The 22,954-nt window shown below is 29.1% G+C and overlaps 1 long non-coding RNA gene across 1 annotated transcript; it reads right to left on the bottom strand.

The window, feature by feature from the left end:
• Positions 1-120: 120 nt before the first annotated feature.
• Positions 121-22,833, bottom strand: LOC129917154 (uncharacterized). Its single transcript, XR_008772592.1, has 4 exons — positions 21,940-22,833; positions 682-823; positions 483-592; positions 121-404 (listed from the first exon to the last, which is right to left on the bottom strand). It is a non-coding gene; the product is annotated as an uncharacterized LOC129917154 (long non-coding RNA).
• Positions 22,834-22,954: the final 121 nt, after the last annotated feature.

Raw genomic sequence — 22,954 nt, 5'->3', positions numbered from 1 at the left:
ACGAAGCGCGCTAACCAAGCTGTCCTTCCAAAACGAATTTGTTCTGACATTTAACTTTACGCTCTTCGTGTCCTCGACTTTCCGCCCGCTCCATATCCTTATTAATACTCAAACGCAAACTCATTGTCCAGTGACTTGCACAATTTTTTATTATTTTCACTCGTTCGTACAATATTGGAAATTCATTTCACTTAATGTCAGAACTCAAGTGGTTACAGATCGCTAAGTAGGTAACCAAATTATAGTCCCAGTGTTCAAATTGGTTATGACAGCTGAAGAACGAACCACGAGTCAAAATTAACGTTTTGAATGAGCCATTCCTCCCTTGTTTTACTTATTCATATTGCCAAGTTGACATGTGGAACGACACTTATAGCGCAACTAGAATCGATATGATTCGTTATCTGTCAAAAGAAACAAAAAAATAATCAGTATTTGTTGAGTGGTAATATGTTAGTATCAGAAAAACAGTAGCGACCTACCTTAAATAATAATTTGAGAAGCGTAGCGGAACCAGATCTGTTTGTATTCGCTGTTCGCCCACTATATGTATACCGAGCACAACCCGCAACATTATCGGCTAACAAATTGTCTACCATGGTTGTTGTCGAAAACAAATGAAATCAATGTTAAACACGTTAAAACAATTTGGATCTCCCGATAAGAACTTAATTTAATTACCTTATCGATCACGATATGCGGCTTCTGGCAACCGGCCGGCTTTTTCGTTGATTTACAATTTACCGGCTTATCTGTCAATAATAGAAGTGGACTAACGTTAACGGCTTGCTTTTTTTCCCAGATCCAGATTGTTGGTTTAGATCTGTGAATCATATTTATAATATTTGTTTTATTGACGATATAGATGTACATATATTTTATTTATGTGTACAGTTAAATGAAAAGTATAAACAGAACACTGGACATATTAGATATTTTTAACCTAGAGACGAGTGTTTGGACAAGCTTTGTTTTATTGAGATAATAGTAAATCAAGTTTTTTTTTTTATTGGTAATGACAGTAATTCTTGTTTGAAGTTTTTTTTCAATAGGGATCTTTTTGTTTATGATTTAGTTCTCACTAAATTTTATATGAATAATTATGTTTGTTTTAAAATACATGTATTATTGCTGTAAAATTGGCACACATATATTAAAACTTTAACACCTCTTTTAACAAATTAATTGAAATATAACAAAAATTAACAAAATTAATTAAATTTGATCTAAAAACTCTATTAGGCCCATTTGCTGAAACGAGTCTTAAATATTTATGTGAAACATAAACCCTTAAGTTCTACATTACGGTTTGCACGAACTTCAAACTGTGTCATAAATTCCTCTAAGTTTAACATAACTTAGGGGGAAGAAATAGTAGAACTTAAGCTGTTATGTTCTACCTAGGCACTTTTATTTTATGAAAAAAGCAAGAATGTCGCTCAAAAATTGATGTCGGTAGTACAAAGGACATGAATTATTATCAATTTAATAAAAATAAACTTACATTCATTAACTTAAACCATCCACAGATGGTACAATTTACACCACAGTTTTTTGTATGAGGCACTATTTTGCTGTCATATTTCATTGACTAATTTTGACACACCAGCACATTTACACACACACACGAATAATTTTTGTTTAACCAATTAACACTTATTTTTGGCTCAAATATACTTTTTTACACTTTTATTCCGCAAGATAAAGACACAAACTTGAAAATTTAACGATATTGTTGTATATTAATTGCTAAATTGCTCAAAATCTATTTAAATTATTTGACGTTTCTATTGATTTGACTTTTGAATTTGAAGTTCTCAGCGATTTATATCATGAAAGTAAATCATTGCTAGGTTAAACATAAATATTTTTTAGCAACTTAGAATAAACTAAGTAAAACACAAGAGTTATGTTCGACCTAGTTAAGATGAGAATTTATGACTAGTATGAGCAAATGGGCCTTAGAGAAATGAAATTGTTTTAGGGTTTCTAGTCACAAAATTGTTTCTTTATAAACTTGATTGAGATTTCCGGTCCTTGTATTATGTTTAGGGCTAGTGTAACAAACAGAAAAAAAAAATCAATGTAAAATCAATAAAAATAAACATGCTTAATCATATTTAACTTATGATTTTGCTTTATAACTGTTTCGGATTATTGAAATTGAAAGGATTTTGTTCCTGTTAAAACAACATTTCGTTCATGTCTTTCTTCTTAATAGCAAACAATGACATATATTTATGTGAAAAAAACTTCTGGAGTTGAACCTGGAATACTTTTGCTTCCGAGCAACACTTTTAACCAATGAGGCACAGCTGGAATAATGAGTGTGGTTGATTTAATTTTGATTTTATTCTCATTTTTTTTTTTTTTCGAAAAATACATTATTTTCAATTTAAAAAGAAAACCTAAACTAAAACATCTTGTTCTTACATTGTTCAATATTATTCATGTCATTTGAACACGAAGCCATTACAAATCGTATTGAAAAAAATATATAAAAGTTTGAAAATCGTTATTTAAAAAAAAAAAAAAAAAATTTCAATTTGATTTAACATTGGATTTTTTTTTTGTGTCAATTCTCAATCGATTTTCCTAAAAAAGGACTTCGTTGAGTTTCTTCCGCAAAATAAACCATTTAATGTCAGGGAAACTAAAAAGAAATGCTAATTATTTCCTGTTACAAATACTTAAAGACGTGAATTTGTTTGCATTATAAAATTTATTTTATTTATCAATTTTTCAAATATATGAAAAAATAATTATTCGCTATAAAATGCATGCGTCTGATTTATTTCGGTACCAGCGTTACTCTCATGTAACATAGGTATCTTTAAAATTCGTAAAAAATATTCCATTAAATAATTTTGTAGGTTTTAGTACAAAAAATCAGTCAAATATCATACTTTCAATTTTTTTTATCAAAAAAGGGACTGAAATCCACATTTTTTTTATGGTCATAATTTTGAAAAAAAAAAAAGATATAAAAAATGTTAATCCAGAAAGCGTTTTGCGTTTTGGACAAGCTTTGTTTTATTGAGATAATAGTAATTCAAGTTTTTTTTTATTGGTAATGACAGTAATGCTTGTTTGAAGTTTTTTTTCAATAGGGATCTTTTTGTTTATGATTTAGTTCTCACTAAATTTTATATGAATAATTATGTTTGTCTTAAATACATGTATTATTGCTGTAAAATTGGCACACAAATATTAAAACTTTAACACCTCTTTTAACAATTGAATTGAAATATAACAAAAATTAACAAAATTAATTAATTAATTAAATTTGATCTAAAAACTCTATTAGAGAAATGAAATTGTTTTAGGGTTTCTAGTCACAAAATTGTTTCTTTATAAACTTGATTGAGATTTCCCGTCCTTGTATTATGTTTAGGGCTAGTGTAACAAACAGAAAAAAAAATCAATGTAAAATCAATAAAAATAAACATGCTTAATCATATTTAACTTATGATTTTGCTTTATAACTGTTTCGGATTATTGAAAGGATTTTGTTCCTGTTAAAACAACATTTCGTTCATGTCTTTCTTCTTAATAGCAAACAATGACATATATTTATGTGAAAAAAACTTCTGGAGTTGAACCTGGAATACTTTTGCTTCCGAGCAACACTTTTAACCAATGAGGCACAGCTGGAATAATGAGTGTGGTTGATTTAATTTTGATTTTATTCTCAATTTTTTTTTTTTCGAAAAATACATTATTTTCAATTTAAAAAGAAAACCTAAACTAAAACATCTTGTTCTTACATTGTTCAATATTATTCATGTCATTTGAACACGAAACCATTACAAATCGTATTTAAAAAAAAATATATAAAAGTTTGAAAATCGTTATTTAAAAAAAATCAATTTTTTTAATTTGATTTAACATTGGATTTTTTTTTTGTGTCAATTCTCAATCGATTTTCCTAAAATAAAAACATCGTTGAGTTTGAAAATATTTTTCGTAAAATTAAAAGTAAAATAATCTAGTGCTATAAATCGAATTACTTAAATTCGATCTGTAAACTTCAAAGGCTTCAAAAAACTTTGAATTTAAAACAGACTTTTAAATTTCCGCAAAATAAACTATTTAATGTCAGGGAAACTAAAAAGAAATGCTAATTCTTTCCTGTAACAAATATTTGAAGACGTGAATTTGTTTGCATTAAAAAATTTATTTTATTTATCAATTTCTCAAATATATAAAAAATAATTATTCGCTATAAAATGCATGTGTCTGATTTATTTCGGTACCAGCGTTACTCTCATGTAACATAGGTATCTTTAAAATTCGTAAAAAATATTCCATTAAATAATTTTGTAGGTTTGGATTAGTACAAAAAATCAGTCAAATATCATACTTTAAATTTTTTTTATCAAAAAAGGGACTGAAATCCACATTTTTTTTTTATGGTCATAATTTTGAAAAAAAAGATATAAAAAATGTTAATCACTGAACCAAATCCTTACGTAAATACAACGAAAAAATTCGTTGAGCCAACGAAAATTTAATTAATTTTCAGCCGGTGAAAAATTTAATTGGCTCAACGAAATGGCTTTCATACGTTAATGAAAAACTTCATCAATTAACGAAAACTGTAGTATTTTAATGAAATTTTTCATAAAAATTTTGTATCGAGAATTAATGAATTTTTACATCACTTTACGAAATTTTTTCATCAATTAACGTAAACTTTCGTAGGCTAACGAATTTTTTCGTAAATTTTATGAATATTTTAATGAAATTACGAAAAAATATTCGTTAGCTAACGAAACTTTTCGTTGTATCAATTACTTTGTTAGTAGATTTACTACATTCTTTTTGTAGAATTACGAATTTTTTTGTTAACCTACGAAATTTTTCATACATTTTCTTCCCTTAACTTTGGAATAAAAAACCTGGAATTTAAAAAAAGTGGAGCGGAGCAAAAATTTGTAACCTTAAAAAAACACATTTGTTAATTTGAATTTGAGTTTTTAATCATGAGAATGGATATTTTAAACCAAATACATACATGAAATAAAAAAAATAAATTAAATAAGGAGGAGGAAAATGAATATTTTATACAGTCCTTCAGGGATTTGATGTGATCTCCAATGCCGATCATGAATGGTTGGATGCTGGAGATCGGCTTTTCAGTTGTGCCAGCTAGTCGTCCACCTCTTTAGAGGTTTTACACGTGTAAAATAAAGCTTCTTGGGATTTTTTGATGGTGAACTTTATCTTAGAGGTACATACATCAGAATGACATCTATGGAATCTGAAAAAAAAAACAAAAGTAGAAAAACCAAACCAAAACCAAAAAGTTAGAATATTTTAAAAAACAAAAATATAGTTTTTTTTTTTTAATATAGGAAGCAATAATCGAATGGTACCTACTTGCTTTCCTTTTTCCAAACTTAAATATAAGACCTTTTTCGAAACAAATTCCGTTTGATTCCTTCCATTTTTTTTCACCGGTGGGGGTAGAATATAAGTACAGGTAAATGTGTCCCTTTTCCAAAATTTTGAGAACGTCAACGCACACCTGCTTTTTGAAAAGATGAAAAATAATCAAAACTATTGGGAGTTAGTTAACAATTTATCTTACCTATCTAATGCTCGAGGCCCAAGTTCCAGTTTTTTGTACTCCTCTTGGTTAGTTGGTTATATACTTTAAACTTTTTCAGTACCAAATATTTTTTTTTTGTTTCTTCCGCGTGATAGATATATCTTCGCACTTTTGGGATTATTGAATATTCACTGTGAGCTTGAGCTGTGACTTCGACTTCCAGAAAGGCACAAAAGAAACGAAAATAAAGCGTGCCTTGTATGTGTTTTTTCGTTACTTTCGTAGCTGATGTATTTTTTCATAAGCCGATGTAATATTTCATTAGTATATGAAGAATTTTCATAAGACAATTATTTATTTTCATAAACTTATGAAGATTTTCGTTAGTTAATATTGAATTTCATAAATTAATGAATTTTTTCGTTACTTAATTAAAACTTTGATAAAGTAAGGAAAAAATTCTTATTTTTATTCTTTAAAATAAGTATGAAATTTTTCGTAAAGCGATGAATTTTTTCATTAAATTGGATTTTTTGTCACGAAAAAGGGAGAAAAAGTTTATGAAACGTTTTCATTAATTGATGAAGGTTTTCATATTACGAAAAATTACATATTTTCGTTGAGCCAACGAAAGTTTCGTTGGGCCAACGAAAATGTAGTGTATGAAACGATTTTCGTAATTTTACGAAATTTATTATTTTCAGTGATCCAGAAAGCGTTTTGCGTTTTGGCTTAGAAGAAGTAGCATACATTATTGTTCTATAAAAAGTTATTTTCCGACTTTTTTTGGTAGTCATAGGCAGTGTAGGTATGTTACTTACATGTAACAGAATAACACATTAGTTTTGCTATTTATTATTTTGGAACATAACTTTTTGCTATTCATATTTCTTAGTTATAATGTTTTTGACACGATAATAATGAAAACAAATTTTAATATTGATTTTCATAGCTTGGGTTCGAAAGGCTTAAGTGCACGCTACCCGCTTTATATCATAGGTAGGTACATAGATAATTTTTCGGAGAAAAATGTTTTTTTTTTTAATATTGACATAATTTGATTGTAATGGACTACAAAGTAAAAGAAGAAATATGGACCGAAGGATATACATGTACATAAAGACCGTTGTCTTTATTTTAAAATTTTAAATTAAAGCCTTTATTTAAAAAACAAAATTTAATTTATTTTTTTGAATTACATAATTGATTTTTTTTAATGTTTCGAGATTGGTACATACCTACCAAAAAAGTTTTTTTTTTCATAATCCTAAAAAAATAAAATAAACAATTAAGTTTTTTTCACATTCATCAACACATGATAAAACTGTAAAAAAAAAAGAAAAGTTAAATATTTGTCTAAAATATACCTTTCCCTGGGTCTAAACCAACAAAATACAAATTAAATTCAATTTACGAAAATTAACTGGAAACGATGATTCTTGAGTTTACAGATACTCATGAGAGTTTCAAGTTGTTAATTTGATAAAACGAACCACCAATTAGCACTCTCATGCCACATTTTGTAGCAAAAATGTAAAAAAAAAACACCGAACATAATAAGTACTCCAACCGACCTTAAGACGACAACATGAAGATATTTTTGTTCCTATTGCAGAGAATGACTCGTATCTGGCTCCTGTGGCACTTATCATAATATCAATCCATTGACTTGATATTAATAGAGTTTATTGAATTGGCACGAACAAGCTGGTGTCACGAATTCCAGAAAAGTCGTTCTTGTTATTGTTGTTTTCGGAAATACTTATATACATACAAAGATAAGTAGGTAGGTATCTACTTCAAAGATTTTGTATATTGTATATACTTTCTATGTACAGATATTACATGACGATGTAAATTAGTTGTTGTTTATTTTAGGATAACAATCAAGAAAAAAAATCTTTCTTCTTTTTAATTCACGGGTAGACACATACACATAGGTATCTACCTAGCTTGAGTATCAAATATATTATATTAAAGTTTTTATCTTGAACAAATAATGACTGTTTACCGTCTCTGTGAAGATAACACATCTTGAAGTTTCGAAACGACGAAACCCTAAAAAGATATCTGTGCCACTGATGAAGTGATGATTCATAAATCATAACCATACCTAAGGTTATTTATATCACTGCAACAATTCCAAGTAAAAAAAGGTTAGGTCCTAGGTGCTTAGTGATAAATAATATATTTAGCGTTTACTGCATGATAAACGTTATCTATCGCTTTAAAATTTAAAAAAAAATGAGTTTTATTTATTTTTTTTTCACAAAGTCCTTGAAACTTAGTTTATACAAAATTTAAGGTAGTTTTTATAATGCGGCTTGATATTTTTTCTTAAAATGGAAACAGCACTTTTCTACTAGTAAATTAATTTTTTAAAATTAGAACTTACGAAAAATTATATCATGCGAAAAACTACATTACATAAATAATAAAAAGGTTTTTGAATTTACATACACATTAAATGATAAACTTATTTATATACACTCCTGCTCAAAGTTATCGCACATCCAATATTTTTTTTACAGAAAAGTCCTATTATAACTTTATGTCACAGTATCATGGTTATTTTCTCAAACGAGACAGGAGTGATCTTAAATTTAAGGTATCGAATATAATGTTTGTGGGGAAGATTTTGGGAGAGATTTGCTGAAGTGTCTGTCATCCCGCGAACGTTTTAGAGCAGAGTCATAAATTTTCATGCAGTAAAACCTGGTTTACAACACGTACGGAGTAAGTGAGTTCTGCTAGAACTACGTTAAGTACCAAAAGGTACTTGACTGATATCCTCGAACAGCATGCAGTTCCAATCACTACTAGATTTGGTCCACAGTTTAGATTGATGCACGATAATGCATGCTAGAGTGGTTTGAGAATATCTTCAAGATTTTAATATGTCAGCTTTGGATTGACACACAGAAATTCGGACTTAAATTCAATAGAACAAGTCTAGGAAATGTTGAAAGATGTATTTGCGACCGAAATGTACCTCCAAGCAGTCTTGATGAACTGAAAACTGCAGTGAAGGAAAAGTTACATCAAAACCTTCTAAAGTTAATTCGTGGAATGAACAGATGACTCCAAGTTGTCATATGCGCTAGAGGAGACAATACCAAGTATTGAATAAATTTATTGGAAAGAACTGTCACTTCCTTGCATTCTTTTAAATTTGTTTTCTTAAAAAACTAAAATTATTTTAATATCAGTTTTCTGACCTTAAATTGCTAAAATTGGGTTATCTTTTTTTGGTTGGTAATACTGTTGCAGTTTAGCATATTTTCAACTTGCTAAACAATATGCAATCACAAAAAAATGTACCAAAGAATTTTAAAGCCATTTTAAATAAAATACAGGGGTATAACTTAAGAAGAAAAAAGTGTGCGTTAATTTTGAGCAGGAGTTTATATTTCTGTTATAACCAGTAGAACTTACGATTTACTTCAGAGGATTTTACAGTGGAAATATCCTCGATAAATACTCCCTCATTGCTAAAATAAATTTACATTCAAGACAGCTTTGTTTCACAATATTCGATTTTTAAATTACTTTAGTGAAAATGCATATATTCTTTACTTTTGCAACCACAAATGGCAGGTAATATGAGTTGCTAAATTAGCCTTGTTTAGCATACATGCACAATGATTTTTGTCATATTTTTCGTCAAACATCAAATTACAGTCAATGAATATGAATATATTTTCGACCTTGATCAAAACAGAAATACAATATGTTCGAATATTATATCATGAACATGATTGTTCCAAGTTATTTGTTGCTTTTTAATTATTTAAGAAAGTTTGGTAAACTTACATATGGTAATAAATAAATAAATTAATAACTTAAGATTTGAGATTAATATTATTCTCAACAATTTATTGAAGTACCTACATTATTTTCTAAACTGTTATAACACTATTTTGATATGCATTTCGATTTTATCTTTTATTATTTTTATCAAATTTTTTATCAATTTTTTTTAAATTATGAAACTTGGATTTATATGGTTTTTCATGAGTTCTTTGGTCAAAACTAGACGAAACTGTAGGCATCAGCTTTCGAATAAGAATTATCAAAATAAGTTCACTCAGCCCACAGACACATACAAATTGATAGGTAACCTCTTCCTTTTTGGACGTCGTCGGTTAAGAACATCGTTACTTAATAAATTGTACTCTAAACAGTTAAATTCATGTCCTAGTTACAGTGTTTTTTTTTTTACAATGAAAAACCGTAGTTTTGACTTGCATGATGTTGGATTAAGATTTTAAAATTCAATTAATTTCAGCAACATTTTTTCAATTTAGAAAACCACGGTTCTAGCTATTAAATCTGAATAAAATATTCAATGGAACGCATTTTCAACACAGTTCCCATCTACTCCGGCAGAAGAGCATGAGTAGAGTAGTTTAAATAGAAAAAGTACTAGATTATCTACTCATGAGCAAAATACCACTTCCAAAGGATGAGGGCTTAAGTCATCATTTCGGATAATAACTTAAGAAATACATAGTTAACGACAATGTTTCTAGATTTTCCCTCAGTTGGAAATATTTCTCCTCACTGCAACTTCAATTAAATTTTTCTCAAATAATCGTTTTTCACAATGAAATGATTGAAGATATTATGATTTAACAGGAATTATTAAAAATATTATATTTTATATTATATTAGCAGTGTTTTTGTGGTAACTCAATATTTTTAAATTTATTCTTCGCTAAATTAAAAGCAACTATCTTCAGCTTTATTTACTTCACATTGATCGTCAATGAAATATTGAACAAAACTATTAAAAATCTTTAATTTTGAGATTTGTTGAACTTTGCTGTATTTTGAAAAATCGCATAAAAAATAGTAAATGCTTTTTATCCACATTTTGTGCATATAAAAAATTATGCATACGGGCCAATATGTATCTACAAACAAGTACTCAAACCATACAACATACATAATTTAATTATATACCATACACAATGTTAAAGTTTAGCTTATTCATAACTTTTACTTGGAAAAATGTATCTAAATACAAAAAATACTACCTACAAAGTCCATAAACATATATGTAAGATACAATAGAAATTCACACCCCAGATAAAACAATTCGTTCAAAGTGGCGAGACAAAACCATAAACACTTTTATCTAGTCTAGAAAAACAGTACCTAATTAATTATTACAGAACCAAATGAAAAAAAAGAGAAACAATATTAATTTTACCACACAACTTAAAAACAATCCGAACCAGATTCCAAAACATTTTAGTGGAACACCGCATAAGACAAAGAGAGCCATAAAGGAAGTTTACCTAAGCAAATGCTATTCCATTATCCTGCGAACAGCGTAAAAGCATGTTGAGTAAATAGAGACTGTGTGCCTGTGCTTGCTTACGTCCTTATGTCTGTGCAATAAACAGTCGCCGCCGCGCCGCTGCTGCTGTCGACCGACCGACCAACGGACGTACAGTCTTGGTCATCCCCATCTCAATATTTTATGCCTAACTTGCGTTTGTATGTGTGTTTATGTACCTATGGATGTATGTATAGGATGTAGAATGTTGAGGACTTTGTTTCCTTTTCCCTTCTTTTGTTTTCATAGTTCTTTGTTGGAAAAGTAACCGCGGTTTATTTTCTTTTTATTTTGTGAACACTGCCGACATGAAATTCACCAACAACGTTATAAAAACAAAATAACATCAATTCAGCATCCTGTTACATTTGGATGTTTATCTACATTAAGATAAAACCAAGTTCAGATGATATAAAGTAAATATACATATATTCACCTACAAAACTAATCTCTATTTTCTAAATTACTTCAGCTTGGAAATGTTATATAGCTATTCCTAAGATAACAGTTTCAAGCAACGAAATCTTTAGTTTCCAGCTTAAACTTACAGTTTTGACATCAAATTTCGTAAACGCAAAGATTATTTTTATAAGAACTTTTAGAACTTTAGAACTTTTAGTTAACTTATAAGAAGAGTGCTTTTCGGGTAAACCGCGTCAATAGTTCTATACCTCACTTCAAGGTAATGTACTATTATTAGTATGGCTTAAAGCTATAAAACTAACATAAAACATGATAAACAGAAAACAAGGCATGCTCGATAGATTTTTGGCAGCTCGCTGTGACGTCATTGCCATCGTACTCAGAATTAAGGTCCAACTACATACATTGGCTCGATAATAATTTTTATCAAAAAAACAAAACCGACTTCCATGGATCAAAAATGGGTTTTATGTTTTTTTTTCATATTTTCTGTAGCCAAAACTGAACAAAATTGAAATGGGACCACCTGCAGGCACCAGCCTTCCAATACAAAAAAAAAAAAAAAAAAAAAAAATACAGACGAATTGAATTTACTTCAAGAAGTACTTAAAATAAATTTATATTATAATTTATATTTTATTTAAAATAAAATTTTTTATTATAGGCTTAAAGTCATTTTTATTTTATTTGTATCTTTTATTTTGTAAAAATCATAAATGATTTTTCTTTCAACAAATATTCTTTGTATCTAGTAAGTTTCCATGTTTGATATTTATAAATAGTTTATTAGTTATTTAACATTTTAATTTAAAGAAGGGGATAGCCAAAAATAAACTTAAAATAAAAACTTTAAGTCTACAATAAAAAAATTTATTATTGCAGGTGGCCATGGCACAGAGGAATAGATGGATGACTTCAGAGCCAGACATCGTGGGTTCAAACCCAGCGGTCGGCTCAGAAGTTTTTTCTAAATCGCCAGCTTAACTGAAGACACCTGTGCGATAACATGAGACAATTTTCAACTATGTCTCCTCCTCTGTGCCACGTAGTTCAGTGTTGTATGTTCTTCTCTCGTTCTTTCTCTCTTTGTCTTTCTGTGTTGTATTAATGTCTTGTGTTGTATCAGCAAAATGGACCTAGATTCCGAAGCTGCAGTGTTTCTAGTCCGGAGATTTATCTTCAGACTAGTTTAATATGTAATGTAATGTAATGTAAAAATTTATTTTAAATATAAGAAAAGTCACCTAATTTATAAAAGACTTTAAGAAGTACAATGGGAAGTTTAAAGTCTTTTATATGTTGAAAACTATACTTGAAACCTATGTAATATTTCCTGTTAGACCATTTTTTTCGTATATTTAATGAGGTTTAACAGTCTCAAATATTTACACATTTTCTACAGCATTACGATTTGAAATATTTTGGATCCTTATGCCTTAACTCTAAGGTGTGGTAATACAACACCTATAATTTTTCAGTTACATTTTATAAATGTAGGCAAATGGTTAAAGCCAAAAGATAAATCCATTAAATTTAAACATCACTTTCTTGAAAGACATATTTTATTTCACCGATTTTTTATAGGTATTTTTTAAAATTTCAAAATTTTACAATAAATCCATTTTCGCTCAAGTGTTTGGGTAAATATTTTACCTATACCCACTTAACTATCAGAAGAGAGCGACGACACAATTCATCTCTACGTGTTCGTTTTGTCTTTTATCGGCCGTGCACCTGCGTTCTATTGCTATAAGGTGAAGTATGAACCGGACATTATGAACATTATGGCCACCCAAGGCGTTCAAAGTTCGGCAAGATAGAAAGATTCTCTCAGCGTATATTTTTTTTAATCCATTGAGTGCCATTGAACGTGAAGGAAGCACCTTAACCTTCATTATTGCCATGGGTCTGAAACGCGCTGCTGGGTTGACTGAGCACACTTTCTTGCTGTATTATTTTCCCGAATTTTTGTTTAAAATAACACCGATGTTAACGCAGTCGTTGGTCTTTCATCAACATGCAGTGCATTTACCTTCACTGTCAAGGGTCAAGTAGAGTCTCTTATAAGCGCCACATCTTTTAAAAGCATCTCATCAGGAGGACAGTGTAAGGCATAAATGATCAGAAGCAGTCCAATCCGAATATTCTAAGATATGAAATCTTTTTTTAACTCTGTGCATGGCATTCTTGATCTTTGGGTATTGTAGACTTCTTACGATCGATGATGTAACACTATGGAGACGATGATGAGTCGAATCTGGTCTTGAATCCTCATTCAAGACCAATACTACCTACATCATCACTACCTATTGAATTAGACGTTAAGAGCTTTTGTGGTGTTGTTCATCTTCATCTTCAGCGTGCATTTATAGTTAAACAGAAGATCAGGAACGTGTGTTGTTATTTTCTTAAATATTTTCGTTGATATGAGGAAAATAAACAAACTGATGATTTTGGATTTTTTTCTCACATCAATTTGGTGAAAGAACTAATTAGGTAACGAAATTGATGATTTTGACACCGACTTGAAGAATATATTTAAAATTTTGTGTTAAAATATAATGTAGGTATAAGACAGGAGGTTGCAGACGGACCCATAAACTACTATACACTATTATACTACAAAATACCAATCAAGATTTAAATCGTCCATTGAAAAAGTTAAGTCTAAGTTGAAAAAAACCAAAAACAAAAAAAAAATATTTTGGGTGTCGAAGTTACAAGGGTTGAAAAATCTTATAAGTTTGAAGAACAGAATAAATCCAGGATCTATCGATTATGTCTTATAGAAAGCAACTAAGACGTTCACAGGCTTAAGGCGGAGAAAACGTTGAATGTGTTAAAAAAGAAGATAAAACCGTTGAGTGCTATTAAATGAGAGGGTGTAAATTTAAGATATGGGTGCAAAAGTCCCCTATTTGAATTTTTCAATATACATATCTCGTAAATAAAGCATAATTTTGATTATATTGTGTTTAAAATATTTGTAGAGAAACTTTTTTTTTATTGGAAAAAACGAAGATTAAAGGAAAATGGGCATTTTGGACGTTGAGCGGCCATTAATAAAATTAGTCAAATGAGAGGACTATAACTTAGGAAAAACTTTTACTATGGACGTTTCGCAGTATTGCGTTAAGAATGTAAGAAAATGCAGTATTAGTATCGTTAATGCATTATTCAATGTATGAACTACAAATTGGTTTATATTTTTATGTGGAATATAAAATATGATGCTCTGTCATTTTCCCTGAGTCTGAAGTCATTACTCTTGAGAATCCGACCAATAGAACTCATAATATAAGATTTTTAAGACAACCACTTCAAGATTTTGTTCGAAAGTTTTCAAACAATTCAAACTAACAAAAAATTGAATAACGAAACTCTCAAAATAGTTTTGAAACTGTTGTTTTAAAATGCTTATAGTTTGGGTTCTAGTGGTTGGATATTCAAGATAAAGGTCTTCAGATTTAGGAAAAATGAGAGAGTATGGTATTTTTCACTTACAATACACACATAAGATACAACTTTGAGACAATCTGCATAAAGTGTTATATGCAAAAATGCATTTTATCCGTTTTTGGAGTACGTCACAAGGATAAAACTTCTCCACAATATACGTAAACCTTAATTACATCAAAAAATAACAAATTCATTAATGGCCGCGCAACGTCCACATTTCATACAAACTTGCCCATTCTCCTTTCCTTCGAAATGCTGGGCTCAAAAAGTTTTTTTTCAGTGAAAATTTACCGAAGGAAGCCATTCGAACCTTTCTTTTTTTCGCATTTTATGTTTTACTCAAGTAAAAATTAAACCACAATAAAAGTTTTTGTTTTACTATTTTCTTATGCATAACACTTTTTTTTGATTACTCAAACTCTACCGATAGTTAATTTGTTATCATTGAAACCTTAGTTTTAAATAAATTATATGTTATTTTCATTATAAATTTGACTTTAAGTTGAAATTTCAAACGCTGATTTGTACCTGTCTACCAAAACCCGATAAAAATGCATTTTTTTCTCATTCCACTCAAATTCACATAATCTTTCTTTTATCTGAAGGTCAAACATCTGAAAACAATAAAATAAAGAAGCTTTTCAGTTGTTTTCTCAACAATTTTTTCCAAATGCATTTATTCTGTTCTTACAACTTATGATTCAATTGATTTTTCTTAAAATCTAAGAAACTTTTCTTAAAAATTTTCAAAAATTTTCGAATTCGTGTATGAACAGAATTCATAAAATTTAAGAACTTATTCCTAATTTTTAAGAAATATTCATTCACTTATGAATTTGTTCTTAAAAAGATTCTTAAATTTAATGAATTTTTACATTGGCTCATTTGCCATGAATTTTTACATTAATTTAATGTACAAATTCATTAATTTTATGTACCTTTTTGGTTCAGTGTACTCATCTACATATTTTTTTTAAAGGCGTTATAAGCAAAATAACTACATTCGACTACCACATGCTATCTCACTGTTGGAAATAGGTAAGTGTGATAAAATGCAACAAAAGCAGAAATCCGACAAAAATAAAACAAATTCTTACGTTGTTGGTTCAATTTTAATTTAGAGATATTTTATGTTAGTTTTTTTTTACATTAAATCAATGTTGAACATATTACATTTTACGTTGCGTTTTTTCTCTCAGTGTTCAAATTTTTTTTATTGTAAATGGTAAAAAATTTCGAGTTAGAGGGAAATTCGACTTAGAAGGAGCCGACTGTGAGTACCAATAACCTAAACCTAATCGATGTAAACCGTTGGCTCTTTTCTTAAATTCATACTAAAGACAATGGTTAACTATTTCAACGAAATTTTACAAATATCGAATGCCAATGAGTATTTTTAAAAATATACAAAAAACCTTTTAACAAATAAAAGGAAAGAAAATTTCCGGTCCACCATTGACTACGCTGAAGAGTGTTTTTTTTTTTTTAATAATTAAATTATTTTTGAACACCTATAAGGGAAAGTACGAAATTGCAGTTATGCTCATTTTGTTTATCTGCAGCATACTCAATAGAAAATTTAAGAAATTCAAGTAGGTATACATTATGCTCATCGGTTTAAAGACACCATTTCTATTTAAAAACAAAAACAAAAAAAAAAAAAACTATCGCTAAGTAGATATAAACAAATGATACATATCACTTACAATCCTCTATCCATCTCGATATTATTATTGTTCATCGTCATCCATTGAAGTCTCTTCCCAAGCTAAACAAATAGCTAAAGTTGAAAACTAAACAGAATCGAAATCGATGACGACGACGACCAACCTACGTAACAGGTTGATAAAGTGGAGATGGTGCCAGACTATCTGCCAAAGCCAATGTTCACCGCTATTATCCATAAAGGTAGGTACTCGAGAAATTACACAAAAATTAAAATTTAAACTAACAGAAAAAATCGTTCCACATCTTTCGTCTGACCCCTTCCTATATCCAAAAGAGATACACCGACTTGTGCCTAATACTGAAGCAGCACGGAATCCGGCCCAACCATCAACCAACAACCACCAATAGCCAGCCAGAGTGGTACGGGTGAGGCTGAAGGTTTTTTTTTTCTTTTTTTAAATTAAAATTCAATATTTGCTCGACGTTTTAGAATCCACTTAAATTGTAAATAACACCGAGTGCGTTAAAGACGCGCGAGAGGCACTTAACCGCTACAAAGCTACTATAGGAAAAACCTGCACTAATACATTGACTGATGGCAAGTTGGGATTATACACTGAATCAAACAAGCTTATTACTGTTAGAACTTGAAGCCAAAGCCGAGTGCGAGTGATGTTGTGGTAGTTGGTGCGCGGTACTTAGGCCCACATTATTTCACCTCGGGAGTTTAAATAGACATCAATATTAATTTCTCTATAAATAGTTTACAAAAGTAGAAATTCTGTTTGTTTCTTGGATATCAAATCACTACGAAGAATTTTCTATCATAATTACTGGAGGCTGTAATATTTGAATGCGTTTTTGGTTGTCATTTAGTAGATACAAAGGAATGACGAAATAAGTTTTTCCAGTAAAAATTTTTGCGGGTTTTTGTCATTCCTTAAAATTATATTTCTTCTTCATTTTATTCATAAAAAACTGCTGGATATTTTAAAATAAAACAATAAATACTATTACAACTTCAGCAGCACAAACATTTGAATGACAGACTTTTGTTTTTGTTAATTTTTATGAGTTAAGAACAACGGAGTTTTAATGACCATTAAAACATACCTAAGAATTTGTATAAGATGTTGACGCCTTCTTCTTCCTGTCATAAACCAGAATATAATATCCAATTTCTCATTTACTTCTGGTCCGTCGAGTAATATGTATATATCTACCTAAGCAATTCATTCATAACTTCGCCGCCTGGTATAGGAAAACGAGTAAATGCAAGAAGAATTACGAATAAGGCATCTTTATGTACAATAAAACAAATGTCTTCCTAATTAGCAGAGGTGAAATGTTTACTCAAGGGTTTTGAAAATTTCTTTTGTTATATAGTCAGCGTACATAATTAGGTTATTTTTATCCAGTAAATGAATGTAAACAATCATTATAATTATTGAAGTTATTGGTTATAGCGTTAGATGTTTTTTTTTTATCTTGAAATAATGTCTGAATATAAGTTTGTACTCAATGTAGACATACAAGTAGGTATGTATTACTACGAGTGATAGCAGTAAACATAATACGAATTTATACTGTTTTTATTTTTCTAGAAACACAAACGATTGAATTTATTTTCGTTTCTTTGAACAAATTTTCTACATGAATCAATAAAATTGTCTATGATTCACCTAGCGAAGTGGACAATTCTCAAAATCGAACATTACCACCATATTTAATTTAAGTCTTGATTTTTTTTCTTAATTTATAAGGCAAATTTTGTATTCTTCTCTCAAAATTATTTAGTGGAGTAACTAATAAGGCTCAAAAAATGGCAATATTAGGGAACCCGGCCGAACAGATTAGATTTTGATGATCTTTTTTTTCAAACGTATTTAATAAAAAATACTTTAAAGTCTATAGATTAAAAATTGCCGGTGTTGCCGTTTTGATTTTTTAAATTTAATTGAAGATTTTTGTGAACAAAAAAACATTTTTTTTTCAAAAATTTTGTTTAAATTTCATAAATTAATTGATGCCAAAAGATTGTCTAGGAAATTCAAGGAAAAAAATATAAAGGAGTGAGGGACAATCTTCCATCGTTCAAGCGATAGATGCAATTTTCTTATTAATTGACTTCAAACACAAAAATAAATATTTGAACACAACGGCAACAAATACAATATTTAAATATACATTTTTAAAAAGTTAAAAGCTTAGTCATATTTGTAAAATTAAAATTAAGTTGATTGAATGAAGGGCTTTTGAAAGAATGGTAATTGAACTCAGATTTTTGAAAAGAAAATTATTGACAAAATTTTAACATGTCGTTTTAAAAATTTTGTTCGTATTGCATTTATATTCAATTTTTTTTGGCCACATTTATTATGATTTGAAATTACAAAAGGAAATGTCAAAATGTATTACGGTTTATGAAAAAAATTAAAAAGTATTTAATTTTCGAAGAAATTTTTGTTAATAGAAGTTTTGAAAAAAATTTAACTTATTTTTTTTAAAGTTCAACATTTAAATACTAAGTTATTTTTTATTCAGCAAAAGTTTTATGTTATTATTTGCCAAAGTCATTGAGAAATTCAATAATATCAATGCAAAAATTCAGTTTTTATCAAGAAAATCCGATGAAATTGAAGTAATTTTCATATAACTGATAATGGCCAAAAAAAATTTTCTAAATAAATTCATATTTTACTACGAAAAAGTTAAAAAAAAGCCATTTAAAATTTTGTAATAACGTTTTTTTTTCTGGCAAAATTTTGAGTTGAGGACTATTCTTTCAAAAACTTTTGATTACATTTAGTGGATTTAAATTTTCAGATAGAAATGAGATTCTGGCTTTTTAAAAACGTTTCTGTAAATATTGTAGGTGTTGCCGTTGTGTTCAAAATATTCTTTTTTGTGTTTAAAGTCAGTTTCTGAGAAAATTGCATTTATCGCTTAAACGATGGAAGATTGTCCCTTACTCCCTTATATTTTTTTCCCTAAATTACCTAGAGAATCTTTAGCTATCATTAAGAAAAGAAAATGGGTTTGTTCAAAAAAAATTTAATTTTAATTTTAAAAAACAATACGGCAACATTGGCAATTTTTAATCTATAGACTTTTAAGTATTTTTAATTACCTACGCCAAAATCAGAGCTGTTCGGCCGGGTTCATTTATAATTTGCTTTAGTTACTTTAGTTGAATACTTTTCATACATCTTATATTTTAAAATGAAAGTTTCCTTCGTAACTTTTTTTTTTATAAAAAAAATAGTGATACTTTTAACTTAACAGTTAAGTACAGATTTGATGGACTGTTACGTTACATAATTTCGAGAAGGTTTCGAGGTTGACATAAATATAGAAGTCTTTTCTTCTAGTGAATTGTTTCCAATGCATGGTATACCATAAAGTGGAAGTATTTAGCATATTTGTATTACAACTTCAAATGAGTTTTCAAACCTATTGAGAGGATTGTTAAAACGCACGCAAATTTTCGAAGCTGAAAGCCCTTTTTTCCGCTGTCTTTTGTGAAATTAGATTATATGAAATGTGCGCAAACTACAAAAAATCATAATCTATCTTCATAGTTTCGTTTTTCGTGTGTTGGTGCTATGTAAAATTGAAGTATCCAAATCGATCTTAATTTAAGTTCACCTACGAAATTTTCCTCAAAGTCAACAGAACTGTGTGCAGTTCCAGCTAAAGAATCACATTTTTGTTTCGAACTGTACCTACAAATATTTTTTATTTGAGTCTTATGTACAATTTTATAAGGTTTAAAATACGAAATAAATTCTTTTATTTCTTATACTCGATTTTTCAATATTCTAATAAACAGTCAGTTAACTGGCTGACGAATAAAGATATTAGGCTCATAAGCAATCAGATAACAAACATTGAATTTTTTAATCAGGAAAGATCACCCAGTTAGCTATTCTTAAGAATAACAAAATGTCAAATTCAAAAATATTCCAAATAAATTGTCATTTTTATTCATAATTGTTTTTGATTTCTTGTGTTCCGCTGTATTTTTTATCAATATTTTCTTCAAAACAGTTTTGACATTTGACACACTGTTTTTGTTGACATTATTCCTTACAATAATTTTTATTCGTCTCTGAAAGAAGCAGATAGTTTAGTTCCTCTATTAAATGTTTTATTCCAAGGAATAAGCTATATCTGACTGTTGAAAAATTGATTTTTTTCTATCTGGGGAATAAATACTTACAGACTGTTTAACTGACTATTGAAAAATTGGCCCTTAATTAGTTATATTAGAATTAGAAATTTCTTTCTGAAATATTATGATCCCGAAGGCTGTACCTATTTCTTTCTTCTAAAGCGCAGGCTTTCTAGGCTACATCTCTGATATTATGCACATGCACAGTAAAGAGATCTGTTATAATTTCTGCTGATGAATTATTTAGTTTCTTTTAGAATCAAACTGTAAAATATTCTTGTTATTTAAGGGCCTGCAAGTTACGTTTGACTTCAAGAAGAAAACCATAGAGAGAAAATAAAATCAAACTGTATTGGTTTACAACATTTTATAATCATTTTACAGCTTAAATGTTTTGATAGAATGATAGTACCAAAAATTAAAAATTAACAATCAATACAAAAGTCATTTGTTAAAAATTACATTAAGACATCCAAATTCAAATAAAAATTCTATAACACACCCAACAAAATTAAATTTAACTAACGGATCTAAGAGTTTTTAAAATCGATTTTGAGATAATAAATAGAGTCACACTTTTTCATTACGAAAAGACAAGACAAAAGTACGCAGTTTTATATCACATGAAATTCAAGTAAAATCAAAAACTAATCTTTTAATTTTTTTTTTGTTTTAAGTTTTCTGGTTTTTTGAAAAATTAAGAAACCAGATATAGGTATAGTATGTCATTTAAAGAAACCAGACAGAGGTTAGAACATGCTTTCAAAATAATCTTATCAATACACACAATACTTTCAAAACCATCTGTTAACTAGTCCTTAGCCCTTGGATTAAAATTGTGTAGCTGTAGCAATAAGTATACTAGTCTAAGATCTGTCAATTTTTATTTAAGCTGCAACATATTTTTAGAGCCTTCGTAGAACTATTAAAAAACACAAAATAGATTGAAAGATTACTTTTTCCGGTTCAAAAATATAAGTTAAGTAACAAAAATCTCTGAAGTTACAATTAAATGAAAATGTTCTATTTATGACGGCTGTTTTGAAACAAAACTACACGATTGTTTTGATTTTGTAGAAAAATCTGTCACAGACGCTAGGGATTCTCAGCCGTCGCTATTGTTAATTTTTACGCAATAAATTTTTCACATCATATTTTACTTCAAATTAGTGCTCAATTTTAATTCTAAATCATTCTTTATCTTAAAATATTGAAATACTTAGTAACACTTTAAAAGGATACAATGAAAAGACGGTTTGATGGTACATATAAGATACTGAAGAGAGATTTTTATATAAAATTTTCAACAAAGCTAACCTCCTTTCACTTTTTAAAGCAATTCCGGTTAAGTAGAGAAAAGTTACTCCTTATTCACTTTTCACATTTCAGAAAAAATCACAAAACCATTCACTTATTTTTTTGAATCACTATTTGTCACAAGAAATGTATTCAAAAACATAGCTTTAGGTAGGTAGGTACTCCGCGATTGAATTATTTCTTTGTAGTGATTTTTTAGTTAGGTATCGCATTGCTATTCGATTCAAAATAATTTCACTATCAAGACGAATTTTACTTTTTGAAACACAACTCGAAGCTGCCATCGCCAACCACATGTTAAATAAAAGTGTTGAGGCACGTTTAAACATAAGACGCTCTGGAAAACTTGAGTCACTGTAGCGAGGAGAACATATTTTTTTCTTTTTTGGTTTTATGTTCCTGGATGCTTATTTCTATCGTCAAGGCCACACAAACGCGTACCTACGAGTGCGCGCGAATATTTTATAGATATTCGCGGACCCCTCTTCTCCTCTTACCAAACAAAAAACATCACCTTATGCAAAAAAAAAAAATTTACTTCTGAGGTACCTCAGAAGTATGAATCAAACAAAATCCTACACCGCGAATGCAATCAAGTTTAAGAATTCAACGAAACATTCAAGCAACGGCGTCTAAATCGAAAAAGTAGCTTTCGGATCTATCAAATTATTGTTAGCCAACCAAAAGTAGGTTCTCGCAGTGCAAAAAAAAATCAACGAAAAATTGAAATCCCATAAAAAACAGCAATAAGCGTCAAATTCGAGTTGAGATGGCGACTAGACTGGTTTTGCGGCGTGTCAACTGCATGCGCGCCTCATGTCCTTCATTGAATAGAATAATAATTCTTCGAGAGTGAAGGGTGGCAGATGGGACGCAGTAACATCAATAGAGATACATGCCTCCCGTTTGTCCTCTTTCTAGGTTTTGCTGTATTCTTTTTTTTTTTTTCTTTTGTACCTACTTTTTTTTTTTTTTTTGTTCGACTTCCATTCTGATATCTCCTAATCATTCTCTG

The sequence above is a fragment of the Episyrphus balteatus genome, chromosome 3, assembly GCF_945859705.1.
Source record: "Episyrphus balteatus chromosome 3, idEpiBalt1.1, whole genome shotgun sequence".
Lineage (NCBI taxonomy): Eukaryota > Metazoa > Arthropoda > Insecta > Diptera > Syrphidae > Episyrphus > Episyrphus balteatus.
Note: the sequence above shows the minus strand (reverse complement) of the source record. Positions and strands in the feature narration are given on the sequence as shown.